The following is a 22,742-nucleotide window of genomic DNA, read 5'->3' as shown; positions in this document are numbered from 1 at the left end:
TATTTCCAAAACTTGCCACATTGTCATTTCAGTACATGTTTTTGGGCAATTAATATCCTAGGTGATTTGGTATCATGTAGTTTAATTAAGGCATTGGTGTCATTTTATACATTTTACCTCCTCATACTTTTCTATGTTCTCATCCCATTTCACTATATGATTTCCTCCACTTGTGTATCCTAAGAGTTTTGTGTGCCTTTCATTTTATATACCATGAGCCTAACACAATTTTTCTATGAAAACAAGGAAGGTCCTCTCTGCTCGTAATGCATTTCAAAGAAGATGGAGCATTCTAAATTGAATTGTTGTGTTGTTTTGCATCTAAAGGTAGGCCTATAGCCATTTATAAGTTCCATCTCCTATGATGCCCTTAATAGCTTTTCTCACATTGAATGTGAGTTGTTTGCATCAAGTATCAAGATCCTTTTAGTTGATGAGGTGCTATCTCCTGGATAAAAGAGGCTTCTATACCATCATCAATTGGATTCAATTTTCTTATCTAATGCCATGGATTTCTTTAGTTTGATGTTGATCTTTTGGTCTTAGCAAATAAGATTATTTGAGTTGGGTTGCTTTTTGAGACTATTTTGTAGGAGGCCATCTAAAAGTATTGGTCATGGTCAAGCTTGACCCCTGTGGATAGTGCCATTCTTTTGAAATATATTGGAAGAAGGTCTCCCTATGATTATATTTATATAGCACCTAAATCCACCATGGACACACTTGATTTTTAATATTTGAACAAGGCTATTTGTACATATGGTGATGAAATGGAATGTTCTATAATCAAGGTTCTAAAGTTAAAAGTCTATGCACTTTTTTCTTTAATTAATATACTCATGTAATAGTGTAGGTGCATCTTCTTTGGATTGATGAGGCTACTCTCCTCACTATTGCCTAGGTTCTTCTTCAATCACCACTGGAATTGTTTCTTCCTCAAGAGGATCAAAAAATATTCCTACTACTCATCCAAGGGATGAAATGTTGGAGTAAATTTTTCTCACAATGCTACTTCTTTCAATTACTAGATCTTTTGGGGTCTTCTATACTTGTATTCATGAGATTATTTTGGGGATTTTGGTTAATGTATTGGGTTCTATCTATATGTTCTTCTTCAAACCCTCTTTGCTATTGTGTCTCATATTCCCTCTTTAGTATCTATTACTTCTCCCTCTCTTTAGGTTTATTCCTTTGCATACTTCTAATTGAAAACTAACAATTTGGTCTATACAATCATTTTTTACTTATTTGACTATGAATATATACAGACAATAATTATCACACACACACACACACACACAAATATGATTTTTTAATCTCATGTTCATTATAATTAATATGTTAAGTTTTTTAATAATATTGCATTTATAGATTGTAGTTAAAGTTTTAAGATGGCTTGTGTGGGCCTTTGAATTGTTGTTAAAGAAAAAATTGATGAAATGACTATTATGTGCTCTATAAAGAACATAAACTCCATGAGATTTTGATTTTTGCCTGAAGGGTAGATAATAGATGAAGAAATTAACTTTTATTTTTGTAATGTAGTAGATGAAAGTCAATTTAATTTCATTACCCATATTAAAACTATTTTATTTAGAATGATATTTATCCAAAATTAAAGTCATAGAGTGAAATGTATTCACTTGGTTAAAATTATTTTATTTAGAATGATATTTCTCCAAAATTAAAATTAGAGAGTGAAATTTATTCACTTATATGATCTTATGATTGTCAATTTTAAAATTTTAATACAAACTATTGATAAAATGGCTTAATTAAGTACTCTCAAATTACAATTGACACTTAACAAAGATTTCATTAAAAGGATAATTATGGAAGTCAATATTTTTTAAAAAAAATAAAATTTCTAATATTCAATCTTCAAAGAAAAAAATGTTAAATAATTTTAAAATATTTTTGGAAAAAATATAATAGTACTATGTTTAGATTAAAATAATAATAAGTACATTAACTTTTTATTTGTTTAAGTTATTTACATTGATATATTAAAATTAAATAAAAAATGTAGTTTTGATATATTATAAGTAAATAGAAAATATAGTATTTTTTTGTTTTTATTTTTTATATTTTTAAAAAAATTTAATGGAGATTAAGCTCTTTTGTCTAGTCTCTTTGGTTAAGAACTAAGGACTGAGGGGTATCCATTCTTCCAAATTCACCCAAGGCATGATCCCAACCTCATTCTTTTAGATATTGAGAGCCTTACAAAAGTGTACTTTCAATATATATTATATTTAATTTTGATAAATGTCATTTTCAAAGTAAATGAGAAAGTTGTGCATATAAAATAGAGATGTATTGGCATAGGACACATGGACTATTTGAAGACCTACATTACATTGTGCATTGCCTCCCAAATCCTTAACAATTTTTTGCTTTCCAATTTCTTCACCGTGTGTTTTTTGCCTCTTCTAATTCATTGAATGGGAGTGAATGTGAATTTTATAGTAGAAATCCAGCATTAGAGAAAATGCCTTCATCTTCTAGTTCTCGGCATTCTAATTCTTCTTCCCCCACTACTAAGTCATTGTATGATTCAGGCGATGCAAAGAGAATATATCCCTCATCATCAATGAAACAAGTGAGAAGAGGCTCATCAAAACCAGAACCCTCTTCTTTGATGAAGTGCCCAAGAGAGTCCCAAGAAGAAAGGGCTGACAAACCAAATTCCTCAAAGAACAAGAAGAAGGGGGGCAAAGTAGTGAAGGTTCTAGAATAAGCTCACAATGAGAGGTATGTAAAGAAAGGTGTTACTATTTGGAATGAACAGGATGAGATTGCATTTTTGAAGAGGCTTCTAGGGTTTTGCAAAAATGGTAAGGGTTTGCCTAAAAAATTGGGTGCTTTCTATGACATGGTTAAGAAGGATTTGAGTAAAGAATGAAATCACAAGGAGTTGTACACCAAGTTTAGGGGTCTTAAGAATAAGTTTAAAGTGGATTAGGAATAAGATTGAGGGTAAAGGTCTTGTTGGGTTTAAGACTATGCACGAAGGGGATTTGTACAAATTATCCCACCAAATTTGGGGAGATTATAAGGAGGATGAGGAGGAGGTTGTTTGTATAGAGGAAGTTGAGAAGAAGAATGAATTTTTTCTTCTAGAGAAGGTGCACAATATGGCTTCCAACAAGGATGAAGTTGAAGGGGTAGAGGTAGGGAAAAAAACCAATGTGCACTATGTGGTAAAGACCAAGAAGAAAGAAGAGGAGAGAATTTTTCATACCTCTTAAAGGGTTGAAGAGGAGGAGAGTGATTGTGATGATAATGGGAGAGAAGAAGATGTTCTGTCTAAGGAGAGTGATTCCACAAATGATGAGAAATCATCACCATGAGACTAAAAAAGTTGCACTAAAGCAGAAGTAGTATAATATTGTTGGACCAAATTTAACACCCCATGTTTCAAATATTTTGAACCTTGCAAATGGGGTTGAATATTTGGGTTTAACCATGGAGTAAACTTCATAGTTAAGAATGCTCAGGCTGGAGTAGTACTAGGATGGGTGACCTCCTAGGAAGTCCCGGTGCTTCACCCTTGTGAGCATCACCTAGATCTAATGAGTGCTAAGTGTTGCATTTATTCTCATGAGAGATGGATTCATGTTGAATCACTACTCATGAAACTATTATAAATAGTAATTTCTACTAAGAATCAATCATTTATTGTTAGTTGTTTCCAGATTATTAGGTTTAGGTTTAGGTTGTATTAGTTGAAGTATTTTTTAGAAGTTTGAGTTGGCTATAGTATTTTCTAGAAATATGTAGATATTATGTCTTGTTAGCTAATTCTAGATTTCTCTAGAATATTATACACTTGCCTATAAAAAGGCACTATGTGTTCATTTGAAATCATAGTGAATGAAATATAATATATATTTTTATTGTGCTGCAACACATTGTGTTTAGTGTTTTGTATTTTCCTATGCCTTTGCCCATCCAACAGATTGGAATTAGAGCAAGATTAAGAAGAGGGATAAGAAGGATTGTGCATAAGGAGGATTCTAGTAGAGAAAGGGGATATAAAGTTATTGTGAGATCCAACTAGGTTGAACAAAATTGCTAACTATGATAAAAGAGAAAGCAATATTTTTGTGTAGTCAATGTGTGAAGGTCATTTAGTGAAGGTCATAAATTGTTGTTTGCCAATGGGTTACAACATGTGGAAGTTATGAGTTAGAAAGATGATAATTCAAATTTCATTTAAGGAAAGTAATTTATTATCCAAAGAATTGTTGGTGTGTCAAAAGAAAGAGAAAGCATTTCTTTGGAGCCACTAGTTGGTGGAAGAGACCGTTAAAGTGTTTGCAATTGCATTGAGTCTATGAAAATAGATCAAGGTTATTGTTAATGAGGAGTATCAATATGAACATGGTAAGCTTGAAATTTTATGTTAATACTTGATGTTGACAAAGGTTTTCAGCTTTTTATTTTAAGAGGGAGTTTGGACTTTCATTTGATAGATTTGAGATTATTAAAATGGGAAAACAAGGTAAAAGAGTGTTAAAGGAAAATATAAATTTGACTCTTGAGATAGATTCTTTAAAAGAAAAATTATTGAAACTAGAGACAGAAAAGTTTGCAATGATTAGAGAGAGATCAGAAGAAAATTGTAGACTTTTAAATGAAATTAGTAAATAGAAAGAGATAATGGAAGAGATAGAGGATAGACTAAAATTTGTGAAAGAAGTACATAATTGGCAAGTGAAGGAAACATGCAATCTTAGAGAGAAAAATAAAGAATTAAAAGAAAATTTAAATTTGTTTGATGATGCTAAGAAAAGGAACAAAGTTTTAGAAGAAAATGTGAAGAAATTGGAATGGGAAAATAGTATGTTAAAGAAGGAATTGTCTACTTTGAAACAAGAGAAAGAATGTTTGAATGTGAGACCATTTGTATACAATGTATCTTTTGACACAAATGATTTGAGTGATTATGGGATTGAGAAAAGTGATTTTGCTAAAGCTGAAAGTGTTTGTGATGAAAAGTATAAGAAAGTAAATGACAAGTTGTTTGTAGATCTTGTTTGTTATGATAATAATAGTATTGGCTTGGAGATTGTGGAAAGAATGAGTTTTAAAGGTAAAGATCTAGGAAAGGATGAACAAGGATTAAGAAATTGATTGAGATTATAGTCAGGCCACAATATGTAGGTCTTGGATATAATGTAGGTAGTAAAATGATAAATAAAGGTTCAAGAGAATCAATTGAAAGCATAAAGATTGTGCAATGTTCACACTATAATAGGAAAGGGCATACAAAGGATAGATTTTGGGATATACATCCTTGTAATATTTGTGGCTTGAAAAATCATTGTGATAAGACATGTTGGAATAAAGAGTGCAATAATGATTTTATGGTAGGTTGCATCAAAATGGATTGTGGATGGAGCTATAGATCAAATTGGCAAACAATTGCAAGAATGATCAAATGTTTATTTAGGTACAAATGTTCAAGTGTAAGAAGAAATGCAACAACATTGCGAAACAAATTAGAGAAAAGCATCAAAGAGGTAAAAGATTATCGACATTTGTGACAAATGAGGCAAGATTGTTAGTGGATCTAGTGGAAAGAGGAAATCATTGGCAACCAATTGGTTACAAAATGTTTGTAGAAATTAAAGGTTGTAGCCTTGGAAGACACCACTCATGCATTAACAAATATGAAGAGTACATGGCACATTGGAATTTGTATACGACAAAATTTTATAGTAGAAATTAGGGGGGAGTGTTAGAAATAGTAATTTCTACTAAGAATTAATCATCCACCATTAGATGTTTCTAGATTATTAGGTTTGGGTTTAGGTTGTGTCAGTTGAAGTATTTTCCAGAAGTTTGAGTCTGTTGTAGTATTTTCCAAAAATATGTAGATATTTTGTGTTGTTGGCTAATGCTAAATTTCTCTAGAATATTGTACTCTTGCATATAAAAAGGCCCTATGTATTCATTTGAAATCACGGTGAATTAAATATAATATATATTTTTATTGTACTACAACACATTGTGTTTGGTGCTTTGTATTTTTCAAAATTGCACAGTTAAATCCTAATAGCAATATCACAATTTGACTTGCTATGGGAATTATCTCCTACTTATCGATGTTGGAGTTGCTAAGGAGAAGACGATGAAGGGGCTACTTCAACCTCCTTCTAGAGCCATGAAAAGGTTCAATTTCTCAATGATTATTAATGGTATAAGCTCTGGGAGGGAGCTGCCATCACTGAGCAAAGCATAAGCTGAAATGCTTGATCAATTGTGGCAAACAAAATAGCTTATTGAGATGAAAGTTTATTCCAAACATTTAGCACTATTGCAAGAAGAGTTCCAGCTATGCATGGCAAAGTTTTGCCATCAATAGGCATTTTGGGAATTTTTACTAAATTAGTAGGTATTTTCGAACTGGTTGCTAAATTAGTAGTTTGAACATGTCATTTTTGTAACTAATTAATACTTTGGCCATTGGAAAATATTTTGGATTGTTATGTTGGAATACTATTCTACTGCTCTTATTATATGGTTTGAATGGTCATTAATTTAGTAGTTTGAACATGTGGATTTATGTAACTTATACTTTCATCATCAACAAATTTTTTGTATTGCTATGTCAGTATATCTCATTGCAACTAACCTAATGTAGATAGATTGAATTGAAAGGTTAACTTAGTAGTTTGAACATGTGGATTTTTCATCATGAGAGTACTCATTGTGTTAGTAAATAATTTTCTTCTTGGAAAATGCTATAAATATATTTTGAATCATCTAGAGCTTGTCTTCTTTAGGTGTCTAGATTTTGGGTGCAATGCTTTATAAATATTTTGATTTGTTTAAGGGAGTTCCATGATTTTTTCTTGGCTCTATGTAAGTTATCATGAAGATTTACAATTGATAGTTTGGAGCTACTAAGGCCATCATTATGTTTGATATTTCTTTGCACTATCTTGGTAATTTACCCATTTCCTCCTAGTCTTTAAAAATGGATTTTTAATTTCACTTCTAAACTTCAAGAACAAGGTTGGAATCTTCACATTGAAGTATTGATTTAATTATGGACTGTGTTTGAACCATTAAACTTATTTAGATTTGAGCCATTTCTTATAAGTAGATCTATGCCTCATAAGTTATGAGTCACCTAGTGGGCTAGGTTTGTTCACTCACTTTTTAAGTAAATTCATGGCTCTCATAATAAGACAGACAAGGTTGGGTTTGAGGATAGCTTTTATTGAATGGTAAAATCATCCATGTGCATTAGAATAGTGATATATACCCAAATTCAACATTCTAAGGTAAATGGTGAGAAACCCTTATCCATAGACAAAGAGTGAAGGTCGGCAAGGGCATGTAATGGATTCATTGTTGCGACATGGTAGAAATTTCTATTACATACTAAACAAGAAAAATAATTATTACAAGACTATGTTATGTTGAACTCCACTACACCCTCTATAGATTTGCAAGCCACATAGAGAAAATTAAGCAAGAATGGATATCACTATAAAGATAAACATAATTTCCATAGTCATCATGAGAAAGATTTAATTAAGCATCCAAGGACTTCTTTAATGAGTAAAAAATGGTATTAAGAAGAACATGGAATTATACCCTTGAGTGATTTTTTTTGCAACTATCCCACCCGAAGATTCCTGTCTATTCCATATGCAACTATTCACTGTATAGGCAAAAAATCACAATAGCAACATGCCATTGGGAAAGTTTAACTTGCATTTGGAGTAGGGTCATGGAATAAAATAATAGCATTTGTGTTTTTTCTACTTCAAGTCATGTTATACACCAAAATGCCTTGGTTTTAAGATTGAGGATTGTTGTGGTCTTTTCTTCAATATTTATTACAAATAAAATGATGTGCATTGTGTGTTGAACACTACCAAAACAAGGGCTCTCTAGAGTTCCAGCCCCCATCTTAGGCAAGTAAATAGAATTAAGAAAGATTACTAGAAAAACATTGCATTTTTGAAAATAAAATCTCATTACTATTGATGATTTCAGCTTTTAAATTATATTTAAATTAAGAATTTGTGGCACACATAGAGAATGTAGAAACTAGAGTCTCTCACTTTTCTATGGTAGAATGACAGGTGACCATGATGGGTCTTTATCTTATGAGAGCGTGAGTGTGATGGTTAGAAAGAACAACAAAACATCCAATATAACCAAGGACTCCAATTCAATCAATACCATCTAGTATTTTCCTCCACAAATGGAGGTGCCATGGTTGAGGCAATGTAGCAGTCATTTTTATTCCCAAAAATTTGAACAAATCTTACCCAACTTTTTGATTTGGAGTTATATAGTAGATTGCTCCAACATAATTTTGTCCTATTATACTCTAATGCACAATGATGATTTGCGGTTCACAATTTTAACAAAAGAAAAATAAAAGTTCATAAAATGCATACCTTCTTGGCTTCTACCATAGCATGGTAACATGAATCAATTTCAAACATTTTTAAATATTTTAAATTCATTAGTAAGGAATTTAGTCTGGAATTAGGTTTTAATATCTTTTAATATTCTATATATTTTTGTAAATTTTATTGTTATAGTTATTATTTTTAACATATGTTGAAGTACATTTTCATATTGTTTTCCAGTTCTCTATAATTGTAGATGTTTATTGAGATATTAGGTTAGTATTTTCATGATTGAACCATATAGTTGATAATTTGTATTTTTATAATTATTAGAGATGTGTTTTATATTATCATTTTAGTTAGTATTTGTAGTTTCTATTAACAAACATGTTTGTGTTATAACTAAAGATGATAATTTTTATTTTAAATTCAGATGTATTTTAATATATATTAATATTCCGTAGTTTTCTATGATTGATTTATATGTGTGTGTCTATGTGTGTATGTATATATGTATATGTACATACATACATACATACATATATATATATATATATATATATATATATATATATATATATATATATATATATATATATATATATATATATATATATATATATATATATATATATATACTATCATTCTTATTAGTATTTCTAATAAATTTTATTTACTATTATAATAATTTACATGCACAAGCATGTTCTCTTTTCTAATAATATTAAAAATATTATTTAAAATTTGAATGAATGATTTTTTTAAAATAATAATTTTGATTACTCTCTTCTCATAAGATCTAAATAGAAGACTACCTAAATAAAACAAGTCCACCTAGTGGCATTTACTTACTTAGAATGAATGTATATAATATGTAGTTGGAAAAGATTATTAAATTTATTTTGAAATCTTAAACTAAACCAATTAATCAAATTCTAATTTTTTTTAAAGAAAAGTAATAAAAGTATGATATTTTAGAATTGATTGCCCACAAGATCTAAATATAAGATGACCTAAATAAAACAAGTAACACCTAATGACATTTACTTACTCATAAAATGAAGGTGTATGATATGTAGTTGGAAAAGATTATTAAATTTATAAATCTTAAACTAAATAAATTAATCAAATTCTAAAAATAAATATTTAAGAAAACTAATTAAACCATGATAAACAATTATGTAACGTTTTATTGTTAATAATAGGCAAGAGCCTACAACAGAATTGTAACTTGTGAGCCTCTCAATGGGAGGTCTTGTGTTTGAATTTGCTTAACACATAAAAAAATAATTTAAAAAAAAAAACAATAATTAATCGAGGCTTCAGTCATTTACCAATAAAATAGAAAAAGGTTTTATTGTTAACTAAATTATAAAAGCTATTCTAGTATTTTAAAAAAGAGATATTTTTTTCTAAATTCTCTATTTAATAATTTTTTAATTTAATTATTAATTAATAGTAATATATTTAATATTCCTTATTTTAATTAATTTAAATTAATAATGAAAATTTTATCTCTTTTTTAAAATTGATTGTCTCAAATTATTTATTAGATTCTAGATAAAACCCCTTCTTTTTAAATTAAAAATGAAAGATGTAGGATGATAATTGATCTTATTTTAATAATTAATTTACTAAAAATTATCTCACAATAAAATCTTATATAAAAAATAAAATACTATATTAAGTCCATTTTTTTCTTGATTATAATAGCAATTATAAACTAGTTATAACCAGAAGTACATAAAAAATAATATTAGTTTAAAAACTAAGAGTTAGGTTAAGATTTCTTCAAATTTACCAAGTACATGTCTAAAGTAAAGTGCACTTAGATCGGCTTTGTCAATGTATTGTGTCCAAATTTAAACAAATTTGCTAACCATTTTGTTGTAATGAATTCTTTCCATTTAGGGAATCCATGGAATTCGACTTTAAGCTCACTTTATGACCAGCAATGCTCAAAGCTTTCCCCCTTATTGGGATTTAGGAAATCCTCAAAATTCCCAAACTTTTTAGTTTAGTGTTTCACGATAGCCTACTATATGTGAAAAAGTTAAGGGCACAATGTAATATCTCCTATTAGAAAGTTTATTCTTCTACTCTAATTATGGTACATGATTCATTGTTGATTCTTACTTAGCTTTCTAAAAATAATTGCCAATTCATTTAGCATAATATTAGGTATTTTAGAAGAATATATTATAGAAGAATCATTTTTACAATGAAGTATTTGCAATGACTATTGTAGAAAATTTTATTTCTTGGTATTGTTGAATTATTTTTTGTCATTTTTTAGGTACATTTCTATTGAAAAATATATTTGAGAACCTCTTAGGCACTTTTTCGTAGCAAATTATTTGCATTTAGGGATTCCATGGAATTCAACTTTAAGCTCAGTCTACAACCAGAAAAGCTCAAAGCTTTCCCCATTATTAGGATATAGGAAATCCTCAAAATTCCTTATCTTTTTAGTTTAGTGTTTCATGATAGGCTACTATATGTGAAAAAGTTAAGGGTACAATGTAATGTCTCCTATTAGAAAGTTTGTTCTTCTACTCTTATTATGGTACATGATTCATTGTTCATTTGTTCTTAGCTTTCTAAAAGTAATTGCCAATTGATTTAGCATAATATTAGGTATTTTAGAAGAATATATTATAGAAGAGTATTTTTTAAAATGAAGTATTTGCAATGACTATTGTAGATAATTTTATTTCTTTGTATTTTTGAATTATTTTTTGTCATTTTTTTAGTACATCTCTATTAAAATATATATTTGAGAACATCTTAGGCACTCCTACTATTTTAACAAAATTGAGGATTGAAATAGAGCTTCGGTATTATAAAATCATATTAAGACAGATAACAATGTGAATGAGGTCATTAAAGAATATTTTAATGACATCATCTTTCTGTAGAAAATGACAAAGGTAAAAGTCTTAACATATTTGGTACATAGTTCATTCAAGAAATTTGGAAGATGATAAAAGGGAATATGAATATGCTTCTATAGTGTTAGTCCAGTACTAATATGCTAATGTCCAAATGAATATTATTTGAGACAAGTAATTAATACTCACACCATATTTTTCCACTTGTATATTATCAAAGAATTTCTCAATTTTTTTAAATTAGTTTTCTTCAATGAAAAAAATCTCATCTCCACATCAAATTCTCTTGTAGTTACATTTTGAGACATATCACCTTTTTGAAAGTGATAGAGAGTCCCTTAAGCATAACTTCATATAGTTCTACTGAATCTTAATAGATAGGTCATTGCCTTCTTGCCAAGCTTTTTGTTGTAGCGAATTCCTTGCATTTAGGAATTCCATGGAATTTGATTTTAAGCTCACTTTATGGCTACCAATGCTCAAAGCTTTCCCCCTTATTAGTATGTAGGAAATCCTCAAAATTCCCAAACTTTTTAGTTTAGTGTTTCGTCATAGCCTACTATATGTGAAAAATTTAAGGTTACAATGTAATGTCTCCTATTAGAAAGTTTATTCTTCTACTCTAATTATGGTACATGGTTAATTGTTCATTCTTTCTTAGCTTTCTAAAAGTAATTTTCAAATCATTTAGCATAATATTAGGTATTTTAGAAGAATATATTATAGAAGAGTCTTTTTCACAATGAAGTATTTGCAATGACTATTGTAGATAATTTTATTTCTTTTTATTGTTGAAGTAATTTTTGGGTACATTTCTATTAAAATATATATTTGAGAACCTCTTAGGTACTACATTGTAGTGAATTATTTTCATTTAGTGTTTCCATGGAATTTGACTTTAAGCTCACTCTACGACTAACAACGCTCAAAGCTTTCTCCCCTTATTAGGATGTCAGAAATCCTTAGAATTCCCTAACTTTTTAGTTTAGTGTTTCATGATAGTCTACTATATGTGAAAAGGTTAAGGGCACAATGTAATGTCTCCTATTAGAAAGTTTGTTCTTCTACTCTAATTATAGTACATGATTCATTGTTCATTTGTTCTTAGCGTTCTAAAAGTAATTGTCAATTCATTTAGCATAATATTGCGTATTTTAGAGGAATATATTATAAAAGAGTCTTTTTTACAATGAAGTCTTTGTAATTAATATTGTAGATAATTTTATTTCTTTATATTGTTGAATTTTTATTTTTTATTTTTTAGGTATGAAATATATATTTGAGAACCTCTTAGGCACTTCTACTATTTTTACAAAATTGAGGACTAAATAGTGCCTGACTTTTATAAAAACATATTAAGACAAATAACAATGTGAATGAGGTCACTAAAGCAAATTTTAATGACATCATCTTTCTATAGAAAATGACAAAGTTAAATGTCCTAAAATAATTTGTAAATAGTTCATTCAAGAAATTTGGAAGATGATAAAAAGGAATATTACTATGCTTCTGTGGTGATAGTCTAGTATTGATATGCTAATGTCCAAATGAACATGATTTGAGACAAGTAATTAATACTCACACCATTTTTTTCCACTTTTATATTATCAAACAATATCTCAAGTTTTTTAATTAGTTTTCTTCAATGAAAAAAAGGTTAGCTCCACATCAAATTCTCTTGCAGTTATTTTTTGAGACATGTCATCTTTTTAAAAGTGATAGAGTCCATTAAGAAAACTTCATATAATTCTATTGAATCTTAACTGATAGGTCATTACCCTCAATGTGGTCATCGACACTTGCAAATGCTATCTTCAAAAGCTATAGACTAGGATTATTTTAATCTCATATGCATTGTCTTTGTAGATTACATGCTTGTTTGAGGTAGTCCATAACTTTGAACAATATGTTAACCAAGAATATCCAATTAGAGCATCCCTCTCAATCATTGAAATGTTGCCAGCTCCAATTCTTTTTGACATATTCAATGATTACTAAGTTTGTATTTGAACATTAAATGTGAGAATTTTCTAAAAATAATACCTAGTTTAGGTACAACTGGTTTAGTGAGAAATTATCAAAGATATAAACATCTAATAATTGATACTTCAACGTAAAATATCAATACAATTATTTATATTTTTACACAACAAATAAAAAATAAAAAAAATTATCATGTTTCTCTTGTTTGAGAGTCTCAATATAATCAATTAATTGAAGACTAATACGGGCCCTTTTTTAAGGATTTATAAATTATTTTATTTTTTTTCATTTTAAACATGATTTTTTTAACCTTGAGTTGTTTATTCAACTTTGTCCTTGAATCTTTGATTGAACCCTACAAAAAAGGGCCATTACATGTGTGTACCAAATCTACGTAAGGGGAGAACCATGGTGTGATTCCCCTCTTATCCTAACAAGTATCAATAGGGTATTAGAGATAATATAAGTACATTTAGATCATTATGGAAGATAAGACTTAGCTTAACAAATATGTACATAGGATTGAATGAATGAAGAAATTGTAAGGGCATATTTAATTATGTTTTTAGTGTTAATGACTTTTGATATCTATCTACTTGACAACCTCCTATAAGATTGTATAGGGTCTTGATTTATTTGATGAACCAACTAGGTTTTTAGTAGTTTAGAAGTATCTCTATTCTTGAAAAAATATTTGGACTTTCTTACAATGTGTAGAACTTTTTTTGTATAAGACATTGATCATAGTATATTATTTTAATGTGTCATTAAAATTGTGCCTTGAACTATGCTTATATCCTTAGAATTCAAATACAATATCATGCCTGGACATATTGTTTATGGATTCCTTGATTTATGAGTATGGTTTGGTATTAAACTAACTTGATTAATCCATTGCTCTCTCTCTCTCTCTCTCTTTATATATATAAAAAAAAAATTTGGAATCACCATTCCCATTGCACCAAAATCTCAAGCTATCAATGAATGTCACAACAACCAAAGACAATGATCCACGAGAGGTGGTTAAGAAATGTCACAAATCCATCAGTCTATGTTGAACAATACCTTCACCTAGAGGGGATGGAGGCACCAACCTCCTCAAAATCTCCCCATTAGCATGACTGGAGCGATTTTGACCCTTAACGCAACACTTTGATACCACTTTTTGGAATGACCATTGTCATTACATCAAAAGATCAAGCTATCAGTGAACATCACAATAGCTAGAGACAAGGATCCATATGAGGTGGATAACTTGTACATGTCACAAATCCACTAGTCTATGCTAAATGATAACTTTACCTAGAAGGGATGGAGGCACAAACCTCCCAACTATGTGTGTGTGTGTGTGTACACACATGTTCATTTTCTCTATTTAGCATGTCTTTTGGATGAGGGGATGTAGTCATAGTCACTTCAAGAGAGATATACACAATGTCACACTCTTTCCTTCCTTTCTTGTTAGAGTTTGTGTCTATATACATATATGTATATGTAAATACACACACACACACACACACACACACACACACACACATACAAACATACAAAAAGACACACAGACACACACACACACATAGATATATGTATTATTTCTTGTTAGTCAGTGATGCAAGTGTGTGTTGGTACTAGACATCAACTCCATTGGCCACATAGGTATGAGTGAGACTAAAAATATTTGACTAGATTTTTATTATAAGGGAGATGATACCATGATCAATATAGACACCCTAAGCCTAAAATTTCTAATTAGGGAATCAATTACCAGATTTAAGGGACTTTTGAATTATTATATTGAGTTTGATATTTTGATTAAGTTAAAATTTCATTTATGATTTATCAATAGTTTTGATATTGGTTTCATGATATATGTACTAGTTAATCTAGTATACTTATTTAAGTATATATGGGTATGTACATGTATGCCCAAATAAGCATACATTTATTATTTGTGTAGTGACAATAGTTTAGATACAATGGCTTATAAGTCTTACTTTAATTTAACAATCTTTGAGAATAAATAAAGTAAAATAAAAATAGACAAGAGTAATAATAATTGAGACAAATGACATAAAGAGAAAATAACTAAATAATTACACTAAAACATTCTTTGAGATACAAACACTTGAAATCCTATTAAACCCAATAGTCACCATCTCAAAACTCACACTATTTGAGAAACTTGGTAGAAAAGATGAGTTATAAGTTGGAAAATAAGGTGAAGATGACAAATGAGAAGTAGTAAAAGGATACAATGCTTGAACTATTGACCTTTCATGGAGGATGGGAGTGACTTGATCATTGGACCATGTGACCTCTTTGGGTGAAAGCCTTATGACATAGAAGATAATTTAAAAGGCTTTATTTATTTAATCAAACCTTAAGTGAGGTAGGTTGTAATGATTACAACTATTGTAATGGAATCCCAACTCCTATAAATCCAAGGTTCTCCCAAGAACCCAGAGATATTAGAAATAATTGGAGAAATATGCATTAGTTAAAATTAATTATTCTTGGAGTTTCAACCGAGCTTGAGGAATACCTATTAGGAGATCCTAGGAGAACAAGGAGGAAGAAAAATGTGTGGGAAGCCTTTAGGCATTTGCAACTCTACAAAACTACAATCCAAGTAGGCCTCCTTGCATCCTCATCTCTCTCTCTCTCTCTCTCTCTCTCTCTCTCTCTCTCTCTCTCTCTCTCTCTCTCTCTCTCTCTCTCTCTCTCTCTCTCTCTCTCTCTCTCTCTCTCTACCTTAACAATCTCATGGATAATGAAAACCTTTATAAGAAAGAATGAAAATTAATACTTACTACTTCATCGATGTAAATAGATATGTTTTGAATTGTTACATTTCTACAAATGGGGATATTGATGGTACATGATGTTTTGTTAAGCTTTGTCGTGGCTTTTGGAATTAAGTTTTCTATGGGTTGTAATCCCAACCAAGGAATAGATGTAATTAGGAGTTTCCTTGACTAGGGAACCAGTTAAGGAATGAGACAAAATACCCTTTCATATCTAGATTCAACTTGGAAGTCCAATTCTTAACATCTCTTTATGTTTTTTTTTGTGTTTTCTAGAACAAATGCACAAGAAGATTGCACATATGTACTAGAACACACTACATATGCAAATCACTGTACATCCCCAATTTTTCCATTCTTCCAATTTTTTTATACAAATGGGTACCATTATGGAATAGATGGACATATATATTACACAATTGTGTACTTTTTCTAATTGCCAAACATCTTGGACAAAAGTGTAAGACTACTTACTAAATGTACTATTTTAGAAAGTTGAACAAAAGCACAACAATATGACATAGATGTGCATCAACAATCAACATTTGGGTAGTTCTAATGAATAGATACATAATATTAGTGTTAACTTTTCAAATAGGTGAAATTCAAAGTCCAAAGTATGATTTCAACCATAGGGTAAAATATAAAATGAATATTTGACTATACATTGTACTTTAAATTAAATTTTATATTATACTTCTTGCACCTTTTGAGATAAGTTTCAACCTTATAGGATTTGAAATAAATATTATCAATTTTGAAAGTTTTAAAGAAATTTTAGTCTTACTCAAAACATGAATCAACAATTCAACATGACCTTGTATTATGACTCTATATTTGGACTAGATACATTTTAATTTTTTGAAATGTGCTACATATTCCATTCTTTTTTAACAAAGTGATTGAGATATATTTTTTTGTAATTTATTTCTTATGTAATGATTTAGGGTTTAATGTATTGTCGTAGGTGTATAAAAACTCTATAAATGTGCCCTATAGTAGTTTTATGTCCTGACTAATTGATTTGGGTTCCAAAATATTTTTTTTGGTCACTATAGGCTTATGGATTTTGTAGCTCATTGGAAAAGAAATTTTATTATACTGTTGTGATTTTATGATTTCATTTCGTGTGAATATTCTTTAATGTATGTATTAGGGTTTAGGACTAGGGATATTTGACCCTAGGTCATTGGTCCCTAAATCACAATATGACTTTTTGGTTTATTTTTTTTAGTTAGTTAGAGATCCTAGGTGAGTGGCTCACCATAGGTCCTAGGGCCTAGAAGTCACCACTAGAAAATCCTATGCAATATGAACTAGGGCCATGTGTAGGCTTAACTCTACATGTGAGTTTGTGTAATCAAGTGGAAATACTAATAAAATTAATGGGTTATGGGGTTTTGAATTTACATTAGTCAAGATAATTAGATATTGTGCATGTTGAACTACTTAGAGTAAGGACATTATGTATAGTAGGATGGTCCTTAGCTCAAGGGGTTGGTGCCAACATTATAAGATTGCACTATGGAACATTGCACATATATTGTTGGATTACTTGGAGAGAAGACATTTTTTATGACATGATGGTCATTGTCTTAGGGGGTTGATCTCAACACTATAAGAATGTATGACAAATGTCATCTAGATGTGGTCAAACTTCTCACACATGTTTTTGCCTCTGGTTGTCCATTTTTTTGTATGAGTTCATTATGATTTCATTGGGATTTATGTTATGTTTGTACTTTCTATTTAAGGATATAAGCCTTATATTGTCTTAGAACCTATGAAATCAATGGTCTTATCTCCTATCTTGGGGGAGTGGATCTTTTATGGCTCTATGTAGTTGGTTGGTAAAATATTTTCATGACATTGTTCAAGTTTTATGGATGACTTTATATGTATCCTTATTGATTATTAGTTGAAGATTATTTATTAAAGCCTATACGATGCATTTCCTTGGAGGAAATGTATGTAATGATGTTATGTAAAGTTTAAATGTATATCTATATATCATTAAGTGTAAAAACATATGTAAAAGGGTAAAGTGTATCTCTTAGATAAATGAAAGGATATGCAAACATATTGTATTATTTGAAAAGATGAATGAAGTAATAATGATGTCATGAAATTGTATATTTCAATATTATTCAAATGATGATAAAGATAATACATATGATGAACAAAAGAACCATATTCCCTTCAAAATGTTATAAAATGAACGATAGAAGTAAGTAATGCATAGGAATATAGGCTAACATAAAGAAATGGATACTAAGATGACTATTGTATCAAGAAAGAAACCATAAGTAGACATAAACTAATAAAAAAATCAAGTAATAGAATTTTAAAATTCAAAATTAAATGAGAAATATATGGGAACTACTTTTTGAGTTGGTTGAACAAGTAAAACTTATTCTTGAACTTGGAAACTAAGAAATATGTTTAAGGACAATGTTAGGGAACCTGTTAGGGCTCTTATTACATAAAAAATAAAAGTAATGGATATTAAAAAATTTATCTATTAAAGTTATTAGCTTTTTAGTCTTGTCCTTTTGGGTTCCCTAGCAAGGTATTGCATTTGATATAAGAGCTCAAGGTTGCTAGACTAGGAGTTACAAAGCCTACTATGCTTAGAAGAAGAGGGAGGAAAACATGGAATAGTCTAGACCTTCTTGACATGTAATCTTTAGGATGCCTCTTAAGGAACAAAGGATAATAGGTAGTAGATCTATCATAAAGTTCACAACAAGAAATTTCTTAGGGAGAGAAAGTAGAACAAATTACAATCATAAAGCCCTAACTCTCATAAATGTTAAAAAACTAAGGATAGGTGTAACATAAAACACTTAGGAGAAATACTTATCTTGGTGGTGATAGGAAGGGGAGAGTTTTCACAAAACTTGAAAAAGGTCATATTTGTCTAGTATATAACCCCAATGTTGGGAAAAGCCTATTAAACTAATATAAACTAACATTAATTCTTTCACTATTCAAGATAAAACTATACTTTTCAACATTAATATCTATAATCCTAGGACATACAATCCTAGTTAGGATTAATTCTTACATATTCTATGATTACAATAGTTTGAAAATATTGCTAAGCCAACCAAAATTTCCAAACACTTTTCTTAAACTCATTTTGGAACATAAAATATTTTGGTACAAAACTCATAGGATATTATACCTTTTTAGGTTATGACTATGAAACATGGGTGCCTAGTATATGGAATTAAAAAAAAATACAAAAATAACTTCTTATTAGATAAATATAATTTATAGTTATATATAAGGCAAGAGATGATAAGATTGCACATTTTAGAGGACCATATATTGTAAGACCATTAGTTGTTAAGTTTAGAAAAGGATTACATTAATTTTTGATAAAATATGTCTTAAGGACTACACATGTTACTTTTTTCATATATGGGGTGAGTATCATGGATGAGGCAAAGTATCATTTTCAAAGATTGATGTTCAATATTGTATGGTTGAGTAGGGAGATGAGGAATAAATATATTTGGTATACTTGTTACTTTGATATTTTTCATAATATGTTACCATCAATGCCAAAGGGGGAGATTGTTGTCATCAATTCCCTAAGAAGATAGTGAGGAGTGTTTTGGATATGACTAAGCTCTTATGTGTTATATTCATGACTTGGTTTCTCATTGATGTCAACATATCAACTTTTAAAATAGTGCAAGCATATTAGTAGAGACAATTGTGTTTGGTACAATTTGTGGTTACAGAGTTGGATTTAGTGGCATTAAAGATATGTTCTTGGATGTTTATAGACACTATGTTTATGTGCATGGGAAGAGTTATAAATTTTCTGTAAGTTACATAAGTTTTTTAGAGGACTAGTTACAGGCTACTATAAAAGAAATTTTACATTGTTGTTTGTGTTGTATCTTTTTAGCGAGGTAGAATATTTCTCATTGGGCTTGGATTTTTGTTAGAGACATGTCTATGATGCTATGTCTAAGATAGAAGAAACTAGATTTCGTTTTATGGAGACTTGTCAAGAATAACATCTGGGTTACTCTTTGAGGCTGACTATGTTATGTAATTTTGATGTAATATGTATTGTAGCCTAGAACCTAATTGTGATATCTTATTACGGTCCTATATTATTCATTGTAAACTAGGAAAGCCTCAAAGATGACTCAATTAATTGATATAGGATCTGGTATAAAGAAAAAATATTTTCCTTGGTTGTAAAGCATCATATGTGGTCATATGTATGTATGTATCATAATGTAAGATTTGGATGTGAACTTGTAATGATCTGAGAAAAGGATGATTTTGAGAAAGTGTTGAGGACTTCAAAGGAACTATTAAAAAGATAAGTTTTTATTTTAGTTAGTTCATTTCTTGAATAAGTTGTTCTAAATTATTTAGGGAGAGTAATTCTCAAGCAATTTTGATAGTGGTTTCAATTGACTTCTTCTCATCTCCTAATAGGGTTTAACCACCTCCTAATAAGGTTAGATTCTCCTAACAAAAATTCAAAGTCTCCTAACAAGGACCCATATGTACTAATTGTATTGATTTGGCCCTTAATAGAGTCATATCCTTTCACAAGGAATATTCTATATTAGTACATCATCTTGTGGGAAACATTTCCATTGGGGTTTTCTCTTTGATCAATGATTTTCCTTGTAAACATACCTTGTGTCACTTTGCAAGGTTATCATCTTGTGGTTTTTGCATCTTTTGGTTATATATTTCATATTTGTTAAAGTTGGTAAAATTTCTTTAAAGAATATAATTGATTCACCTACTAGTTATATTGGTTGAGTTTACTTTATAACACTTAAAATCCACCATTTAAAATAAAAACAATTATTTAGAAACTAGATTAAGAGGAATACAAATTTATTTTTTCCATATCTTGAAATTTTGAGGGAAACTATAATCAAATTCATGTCAAAGTTCAAAAATTATTCATTTAAAAAAGAGAGTAGTATCTTATACCCATTTTGGTACCACAACTTTATGGACTTACCTTGTGGCTTCACATTAAAGAGGACTTCTATTATATGTATATTTAATCTATTGAAACTGTGTGCTAAAATGTTGACACACTTCTATGAGTCAATATATCCAAGATTGCTCAAGAATAAGGTCTCAAATGGTCACTCATGGATTTCTATTCATGGAGTGCAAGGGTTTATAATGGAGGCTTTCAATTTAACCTAGTTTTTGTCCATGCAAGTACACCATAAAACAAGAGATTCAAACTAGAAAAAAAGAGTGCTAGTTCCATGATCATCAAATATGCATTTAAATTAAGATGCAAGCTAATCTAAATGATAAAAATGCAAAGCAAAGCAAGAAAGAAAATCTAATCTATGAAAGAAAATATGACTCTAAGCTAATATGAAAATGCAAGGATGAAACATGCTGATGGAAGCCATGTATGCATCAGAGAAGAAGCCAAGAAGAGAGAAGTTTTCATGAAGCTCCAATGTCCAAACCCTAAGGCATAAACCCTAATGCTCAAACTCCTCCAAAATCTCTCTCCAAACCTAGAATATAACAATACTATATCCACTAACCTTATTCTTATGAAATGAGAAGGAGAGGGCTCCTTATATAGTCAAGTGTGGATGTGGGAGGCTTCTCAAAACCAATATGAGATAATAGGGTTTGATCCATGTGAGACAAAACTCCACCAATGAGAAAAGAGGATTTTTTGACAAGAAAGTGGAAAGAGGAAAAAAGAATCCCACTTAGAAATATGTGCATTTAAGTGTAGAGAAAAATAATTTTTATTTATTTTATTTCATTTTTTATCACAAAGAGATATTTAAGTGAGGATTTTATTTATTTAATTAAAGAGTGATTTTCTTTTAATTAAATGAGATTATTTTATTTAATCAAAAGATAAGTTTTCTTTTAATTAAATAAGACTTGGGATAAAATGATCAAACCTTACCAAATATTGAAATAATCAAATTAATTATTATTAGATCAAGAAAAATGATTTGAATTGATTTGATAAAATATTGCAAGGCATTGATTTAGGCTATTGATAAATTGATAAATGGGAGCCCATAGTTTAGGTGAGCATTTTAGTGTGCATACATCTCCCCTCTTTGACTAATGTGTGGTTAATTAGGAACACATGTAGTCAAAGAATGTAGTTGAAGTGTGAGGTCAAATTGGGATCACAAAACAACCCAGATGTGTGGTTGATTGGGAAAATAATAAGACAAAGGATGCAATTTTGATTTAAAAAACATAAGGTCAATAACCTTGTAAATAGGAAAGTGACATGTCTGAGATAAGAATCTTGATGCAAGTGCATCCTAGGTTGCACCACTATCCTACATGTTTTCAATTTTTACCTTGCTACTAAAACTATGTTCAGATGAAACTATGTTTTTTTGGTTTTTCACTGCCTGTTGTAGATAGTGTAATTAATTTTCTATATAATGAATGAAAGACTACACACTTAAAATATTTAAGAGGGCCTAGAGTACTATCTATGGTACAAGATGCAAGTTCTAATTCCTTAAAGTTGTGAGATATGACAATTCTCCCAGAGTATCAATTTATGGTAGTTTTGTGTGATAGTTTTCTATGCTTGACTTTTGGAATAGATGTGCATTTATCGTTAGTGAATCAACCTTTTTGGACTAAAAGGGTTTGTAGAGTACCTTAATATCTAC

Source organism: Cupressus sempervirens, chromosome 2 (genome assembly GCF_028749045.1).
Source record: "Cupressus sempervirens isolate cs-2001-9-10 chromosome 2, ASM2874904v1, whole genome shotgun sequence".
Classification (NCBI taxonomy): domain Eukaryota; kingdom Viridiplantae; phylum Streptophyta; class Pinopsida; order Cupressales; family Cupressaceae; genus Cupressus; species Cupressus sempervirens.
This window is presented reverse-complemented; position numbering follows the sequence as displayed.